The sequence below is a fragment of the Rhipicephalus microplus genome, chromosome X, assembly GCF_043290135.1.
Source record: "Rhipicephalus microplus isolate Deutch F79 chromosome X, USDA_Rmic, whole genome shotgun sequence".
Classification (NCBI taxonomy): Eukaryota; Metazoa; Arthropoda; class Arachnida; order Ixodida; family Ixodidae; genus Rhipicephalus; species Rhipicephalus microplus.
In genome coordinates, this window is record NC_134710.1 from 417,950,479 (window position 1) to 417,959,546 (window position 9,068).

The window sequence follows — 9,068 nt, forward strand, 5'->3', positions numbered from 1 at the left end:
TGGTTGTGTAATTTGATTAGGAACATCAAGTACAGAAGTCAGAAGTCAGGTGCAGAAGTCAACAGGAGAGCCCCGCTGCGGTGGTGTAGTGGCTAAGGTACTTGGCTGTTGACCCGGTTGCGGGTTCGAATCCCGGCTGTGGCGGCTGCATTTCCAATGAAGGCAGAAATGTTGTAGGCCCGTGTGCTCAGATTTGGGTGCACGTTAAAGAACCCCAGGTGGTCCAAATTTCCGGAGCCCTCCACTACGGCGTCTCTAATAATCATATGGTAGTTGTTGGACGTTAAACCCCGCATATCAATCAATCAATCGAAGTCAGCAGGAGAGGGTATGTCACCGACATTTGCTCACTCTTTTGAATATTAAGTACAGTTCTCGTATTCCATCATGAATTTGTAGCAGTGAACCATGACAAAGACAACCTGTGTACTGCTGTGGAGATAATGTACCAGCTATGAAAATCCCCATTTTCTAAAGAGCAACTGCTAGCAGTAAGAATAAATATTTTGAGGTTCGTTCTGCACGATTTTTTGACCAAACTGCATTTCGACGTTCGCGAAAGAGATGTGCAGAGGCATTATTTATTTGGAGGGAGACTGACCTGTCCGTCGCTAATTTGTGTACGTCATACTTGACCTTGGCGCGCGTTTCGGCAATCACTTGAACAGCGATGTGATGCTGAATAAAGGTAAGAGTAGACACTCTCCATAAATAAGATCAGTTAAAGGCTGAAAATGAGTAAAAAGCACTCTATACAGCAAAATGATGCGCATAAATTCAAATTGCAGAGATACGTAATCATTAAAATGCTAAAAAGATGCTGCTGCGCCAGCGTGCAGCTGGCGGCAGTTATAGAGTAGGCACGCTAAAATACCCATGCAACGTTTACGTGCGAAAACGCATTGTCTTCAAACAGCTGAGAATAGGCTGCTGTCACTGACACGCGTGTACCTGCCGACACAAATTAGCCAAATTTCTCACAGCACACGCACGTGCGAGAAACATACGCAGGTTTCGACAGCCAAACACAGGCTCGTCCGAGAATTTCGGTGAGCGTAACACCCGCAGTTCACGGGATGCACTAAAACGACGCACAAACACACGCTAATCGTTCTTGCGGAACGGCGCACCATAAACCGAAGTCGGAGCCGAAAGCGCTCACCGTGGTTGTCTCGAGTTCATGAAGCCCTACAAACTATTTGCTGATGAAATGCATGCACATTGCACAAAAACAGTTCAGGGTTCCAAAGACGGTTTGCAAAAACCCACTTGGTAGATATATTCCCCGCAGAAAGACTAGCCGCGATGCGTTGGCGTTGTGGTGCAATGGGTAAGACATCTGTCTCACGTGCATGCGGTCCCGAATTCGATTCCAGGACTGTGCGTTGCATGTTAATCTCGCATATATAGGTAACTGTGATATATTGGTATTCTGATTACCTGTAGTCGTAATATCCGCCGCATTCTTGGCGATAACCGCTCTGAAAAGCGTAAAATAGTACTTTCTCACTGCCACCGAATCAGGATTGGGCCGCCTAAGGAAATCACGCCTAACCTGTGGCCGTATCTTTCCAGGACAAATTTGAGAAAAAATGCCGGCTATTCTGAAGGCCACCTTAAATCGGGCTGGTTGCTCTGCAACACGGCTATGGAGCCGCCAAGAAGCGGCGATAATTTGGCTCGATTTCCTGCCTGTGGGCGCGTAGTCTAGCCAGGACTTGACTTAGAGTGTAGTTTTGAGCACGCTTACATCAACTGAATGCCCGCCACAGGTTCCCAAATGGCTATTAGGCAAAGCCGATTGGGAAGAGTTTTATACTATCACTCAATTAAGTTGGCACGACATATGCACTTTAAGCATTGATGCGCCTGTCAACTACTTCACAGCGTTTTCGATTGATGCTGCGACAAAATGCATACCACAAACAAATGGGACACCCTGGAAAACGTCATATGCCATGATGGAACTCTGAATGCCGAAACACGCGCAAACAGCAAAATAGAGCATACAGGTTGCTTCAGAACTCACCGACAGCCAAAATTCTCGACACCTTCAAGAAAATAAAGTCTCAAGGCAGGAGAGTGCGTCAGCAGGCCAGAAGAGAAAGCTGGCAGAAGTTTTTGTCAGGAATCAATTCATACACACAGGAGGCTAAAGTCTGGAACATGCTTGGTAGGGTAGCAGAAAAACAAGTACACACACTTTCACTCGTAAACACACAGGGTGATTGGAAGATCAGGCGAACTTCCTCGGTGCACACTTCGAGCGGGTGTACAGATCGTCACACTATACTGACACTTTCCAAGAATACAGCACGAGAACAAAAAAGCGAAAACTCGAACACAAATGCACTGGATACGAGGCATATAACCAAGCTTTCAGTTTAGCTGAGCTGCAAACACCTCTTAACTCCTGCAGTACTTCTGCCCCAGGTTCTGACCATGTGGTGTACGAAATTTAAAAAAAAAACCTATTAATCGAAACACAAAAAACCTTAATTTGTTTGTACAATGCTATCTGTTTTTCTGGTGCTATCCCTACTTCCTGGATAGAGGCTACTATTATTCCTATTTTGAAAGAGGCAATGACCCTTCTTCACCTTCGAGCTATAGGCATATTGCACGTACAAGCTGCTTGTGCAAAGTCTTCAAAAAATAATAAACTACCAATTCGTACATTTTCTTGAAACAAACAATTTACACGACCCATTTCAGCTTGGATTTCGAGAAGGTAGATCCACCACAGGCCACCTTGTTTTTATCGATGCACAGATCAGAGACGCTTTCGTCCATAAACAATATTTACTCTCTGTGTTCCTTAATATCAAAAAGGTTTACGATACAACATGGCGCTTTGGAATATTAAATAGACCTGCACCATCTTGGCATGCGCGGAAGTATGTTTAACATAATCGAAAGTTACTTGTCAAATCGAACATTCCGAGTTCGAGTAGGCAGCATTCTTTCCCAAACATTTGCCCAAGAAACAGGCATGCCGCAAGGTGGTGTACTTAGTTGCACACTTCTTATTATCAAAAGGAATTTTTTACACTTGTCTATCCCTCGAAATATCTTGTACTCCACATATGTCGACGACGTCCAGTTTGTTTGTAAGTCTTGTAATCTGGCCATGTGTCAGCGGCAGGTCCACCTTAGTTTAAACAAAGTCTCCAATTCGGCAGAAGAAAATGGGTTCTGGCTCAATGCACAGAAAAGCACGTGTGTCTTGTTCTCCAGGCAGAGAGGTAATCATCCCGAACTGGATATTCAACTGTATGGGCAACGTCTTTCTGTTAATACCGAACACAAATTCTTAGGTCTAATCTTGGACACCAAGCTAACCTTCATACCGCACATAAAATATTTAAAAAACAATTGCATGAAAGCTATGAACATTCTAAATGTGTTGTCTCGCACTACGTGGGGAAGTGAAGAGAAGCATCTGATCAATTTGTATACAAGCCTCATACGTACACACCTATACTACGGGGCAATAACATATCAGTCTGTGACACCTACTGCCCTTAAAATGCTTGACTCTGCTCATCATCTAGGCATCCACCTGCGACGGGTGCTTTTCGCACTAGCCCCGTAGAGAGCCTATACGTGAAATCGAACGAATGGTCACTCCACGTAGAGAGATGTTACATGTCTTTTAAATATTATCTTAATGTAAACGCAGACAAGGATCACCTATCACATTCCACAATCAATGACATGTCAAGCCTTGCTGTGCTTGAAAAATGGCCTTTTATGAGAAAGCCCTACTCACTCCATGTGAGTGGCCTAGCGAAGAAAACCGGTGTGCCACTCGAACACCGCTTGATGGCTCCCGTAGTATGCCCGCCACCACGGAAGTGGCAGGAGATAGATTGCGACGTGTCTTCCTAGGAGGTTACAAAGCATGCACCAATCACACATACCCTGGCATACTTCCTTGAACTACAACGTAAATACACTTGTCCTGAGTTCTTTACGGATGCCTCAAAGTCTAACACTGCTGGCTCGTACGCAGCCGTCAGCCCATCCTTTTCGGAAGCCGGGGTTAGGCACTCTGATACAAGCATTTTCACAGGCGAAGCTTATTCCATACTTGCGGCCGTTAAACACAATAAACAAATAAAACAACAGAAAGCAATGATATACACAGATTCCCTAAGCGTAGTAAAAACTGTGAAAACTCCTATAAAACACAAAAACTCTGTCCTTGTCTCGTTTTAATCACTCCTAGGCAAGTTTATTTATCCAATTAGCATGTTGTAGCCTGCTGGGTGCCTGGACACCACGTAATACAAGGCTAAGTTCTCGTGGACCAGCTAGCCGGATCCGCCAACAAAACGGCTAGCAAATATCGATACCAGTTCCTGCACCCGACTTAAAAGCCTTTTTAAAATGAAAGCTCAGGGATTATTGGTAGAGCACGTGGGACACACACACGGGTAGTAAATTATATGTCATCAAGCCGCAACTTCGTCATTGGCCGCCAGTATAAAAATCACGACACACAGAAGTAATACTCAAAGGGTTAAGAACAGGACATACAAACACTACACATTCATTTCTTTTGTCTGGTGGCAATCCACCTTTGTCTGAAAGATGTAGAAAAGCGCTCACCGTACTTCACATTCTGATCCAGTGCAAAGAATGAGACACGATAAAAAGACGACACTTTCCATTACCCTAGTGACAGCAGATACCCCTTCACCTTGCAATGTTCGTAAGTAGGGAAAAACTTTTTATACATAAATCATTGTTAGCTTTTTTTAGGAGATGTTCATACTTTTTATATTATATACCCGGGCATTCCGTAGCACGACATCTCCCGAGAGGTCTCCGCTGCGGTGGCTACACTGAACAAAGCACTTGCCTCACGGCCCTTGGGCGCAAGGGTCTGAATGATGGAGGCACTTGTGCTAATGCCATACATGTCCATCATCGCCTTATTATTACAAACGTTTGTCATGCATTAACACCACACCTTTTCACGGCATGGCCATTTTTTCATTACTTCTATGTTTTTACTACAATTAGAGCGGAGAATTTTATGGCCAATGTACAGCCGCTTATGACAATCATTGTCCATATCTCTTGTAACATAAACTGACGCTATTTGGCCATGAAATGGCTCTTGCGCCACAAAGCATCAAACATTATCATCAGTACAACAGCAAATAATTCTGCTATGAATATAGGTGTGTAATCTGGATGTCTAACCGAAAAGGAGCAGTCAAGAAAACGTGAGAAGATACCTGCCCCAGCCTTTTCTTATGATACGGATACATCAGACGCTATTGTGCAGTTCATGTTAACCTGTGCCATGTAATCCTGAAGCCGATCATTTAAATATTGAAATTGTATTTACTTTGCGTTAGAGGGATAGATATTCTGACATTCTATCCGAATATCTAAATTAAAGTTACTTGTTGAGGAAAAATGTGTGATATTGATGTTCAGTGGTTCTAGCAGCGCTTGAATGCACCTGATCTGTGGGCAGTGGAATCGCGACCACCTAGTTTCAAAAAGTAAGCTTGGCTCTTTAATAAAAGCATAAAACGATTCTCTCTGAGGTAAAGTGTATAGCTATAATAGTTTTGATTGTATAGTGTTAATAGTTTGGATATTAAGCATCTTGAATCTATTCAACAATGACGGTAGACGCGCTTTCATATATAGCACAATTTTAGCAACAAACTTCGGCAGTCAAAAGCACATTCGTAAAGCTTCCCTTTCTAATAGTATTAGTGGTCTCATTTTATAAGTTGCACTGCCCTAACCGATCGCACTGATCGGTGCCAGATTTCTGCTTCCCATCGTCGTCTTCACGTGCCCTAAATAATAACGTTAGCGTCTCGAAAAAGTTCCTGCGTCTTTAGAAGAAAAAACCAAACAAGAATGATGCCGACTAAGTATGTAAAAAAATTCAGGAAATGGTTTCTTGGCTTTGCATTGTTCCAATCACCCAGCACTTGGTCGGCTGTAATTTTTATTTTTTTCTGAAATAAACCTTGACGCTTTAAAAAAGTTTCTCGTTCTTTCGCTTAAAAAAACGTTTTTCTTATTTACTCCCGAATAAATTTAAAATTTTTTGCATGGTTTTCGTGCGAAAATGTAAATGTTAGACGTGCTTGCGAAACCAAAACCTAAATCACACGAGGACTGACTACATGGTGTAGTAACTCATGTGTCGAAATTTCACCCACGTAGCTTTGGCTCTGCTGCCACAAAAAGTTGTCGCCGGCATTACGTACGCCGGTTAGCAAATTATGGAGGTCCTGCCAACTTGTAGCTCGACAAGTTTTCTCCAATTATACTTTGACGACATTTTCTCTAATAGCGCTAAACACCTGCCGAGTAATTTGTTAAGAGCTACTTTACAGGGCTACCTGCTAGGACTGCAAGCAGATGTCATTATTGCGACAGACGCTTTGCAGCGAGATGAAAAGAGAGGCATCAGTATAATCTGCCCTGTTTTAGATTGGTCATTTTCTCTCTGAATTCGAGATTTCACAACCATCTTTATTACAAAATTTTCAGCCGTAGTATTGGCCCTTCGGAAACTGCCAACGTCAATTACTTCCACCGTAATAATAACAGAATCCTTGTCGATCTGCAGTGCTCTAACGACATCCGGTGATTCGAAAGCATTAGGCGAATTCAACTCCCTAGTACCGAAACACTTAACGCAGATGCAATTAGTATGGGTGCGGGGCAAAAAGGCATAACTCTAAATGAATCAGCTGATGCACTAGCGAATGTGGCGTTAGATGGACCAGCTATTATTATTACCCCTACAACAGCCTATATAGTAGCTTCTAGATTTCGGAGGCAATAGATGATGCGAAAATTCTCTACACAATCTTTAAAAATTCTCTGGATTTTAACCGTCTAATGACACCCTGAAAAACTTCGTCATGTCATAACCGATTGCTGGAAGTTTTAATCAGTCGATTTTGCTGTCGTACTCCTCCATTAAATTGTTTATATATTTGGAGCTGGCTAGACTACCTCTCCAGTTCGTTCTCTTTGTGGAGCAGAGGAACGTCTGGAGCACTTTTTCATCTCTCGTAGAAAGATTTACACATTAAGAAAGGTATCACTAGAAATACAATTACGAATTCTTGGCTTAGATTTGACAACGTCAGTTTACTATCCTTAGGTGCACATACCCTAAGGCACAGCAACGGGAAAGTGTGGGCGGCCATGCAATATTTCATTGTACCATCTAAGAGATTTACCTAATAAACTCAATACCAAAAGGTTATCAGTTAACCCGTGTAAGCTGTTGAAAAATTTTTTGATATCAATCATTTATTGCTCAGTAAGTAAGAATAGGTCATGAAACATTTTCTAAAAAATAAATTACAAAAAAACATATTTCTGTTAATTTTCATTTCGCCAGTAATATTTATATACATTAGTTTTTTTTTGTTAGGCTACTCGACTCTTGGCAGATCCCCCAGAGTGGGTCTGAGCCACGAGTTTAGGATCTAATCTGCATCTACATCTAAATTCTCTTCTTCTAGAGACATAGTCCATTTTCGCCAGTGCCCAAGTGTGTCGACGCCACTGACCGTGCTGAAGCTACTCGGAGTTAACGTGGGCGACCGGTGCATCATTCACCAGTTTAGCACGGAGCGTATGAAACTGTTGCATTGGGTCATCCTGAGTGCTTACAAGCTCGAAACACGTGAGGGCTCTTCGGCGTTTCCTGTGGAAGAAGACGTATGGTCGCTCGAGCTTACTAAGCACCCTAACATATCGCCGGCATTGGAAGCACTCAAGCCTCGTGGGTGCGAAGGAAACGACGAGCGCGTCTTTCTCCAGTCAAGTAAAAACCGCATGGAACTCCTCGATTGTGTCTTCTACAGGGCGGACCTGTCCATTTCACGTGAGGGCGATGCACCCTTTTGCGCTGAAGATGACGTGTGGACACCCGAGTTCACCAAGCTCCCCAACGTATCGCCACCATTGCAAGCACTGAAGCCTTGCGGGTTCGAAGGAAACGACGAGTGCGTCTTTCTCCGGTCAAGTAAAAACTGCTTGGAACTCCTTGATTGTGCCTTCTACAGGGCGGACCTGTACATTGCACGTGAGGGCTGTGCACACGTTTGCGCTGAAGATGACGTGTGGACACCCGAGTTCACCAAGCTCCCCAACGTATCGCCACCATTGCAAGCACTGAAGCCGCGTGGGTTCGAAGGAAACGACGAGTGCGTCTTTTTCCAGTCAAGTAAAAACTGCTTGGAACTTCTCGATTGTGTCTTTCACAGGGCGTACCTGTCTATTGCACGTGAGGGCTGTGCACCCTTTTGCGCTGAAAATGACGTGTGGACACCCGAGTTCACCAAGCGCCCCAACATATCGCCGCCATTGGGAGCACTCAAGCCTCGTGGGTGCGAAGGAAACGACGAGTGCGTATTTCTCCGGTCAAGTAAAAACCGCATGGAACTCCTCGATTGGGTCTTCTACAGGGCGGACCTGTCCATTGCACGTGAGGGCTGTGCACCCTTTTGCGCTGAAGATGACGTGTGGACACCCGAGTTCACCAAGCGCCCCAACGTATCGCCGCCATTGGGAGCACTCAAGCCTCGTGGGTGCGAAGGAAACGACGAGTGCGTCTTTCTCCAGTCAAGTAAAAACTGCTTGGAACTCCTCGATTGTGTCTTCTACAGGGCGGACCTGTCCATTGCACGTGAGGGCTGTGCACCCTTTTGCGCTGAAGATGACGTGTGGACACCCGAGTTCACCAAGCGCCCCAACGTATCGCCAGCATTGGAAGCACTGAAGCCGCGTGCGTGCGAAGGAAACAGCGTGTGCGTCTTTCTACAGTCAAGTAGAAACCGAATAAAACTCCTCGATTGTGTCTTCTACAGGGCGGACCTGTCCATTGCACGTGAGGGCTGTGCACCCTTCTGCGCTGAAGATGACGTGTGGACGCTTCAGTTCACCAATTGCCGCAACGTATCGCCACCATTGCAAGTGCCGAAACCCCGTGGGTATGATGCCATTGACAAGTGTGTCTTCGTCAAGTCGCCTAATCACTGCCAGGAACTCCTTAGGTTGGTCAT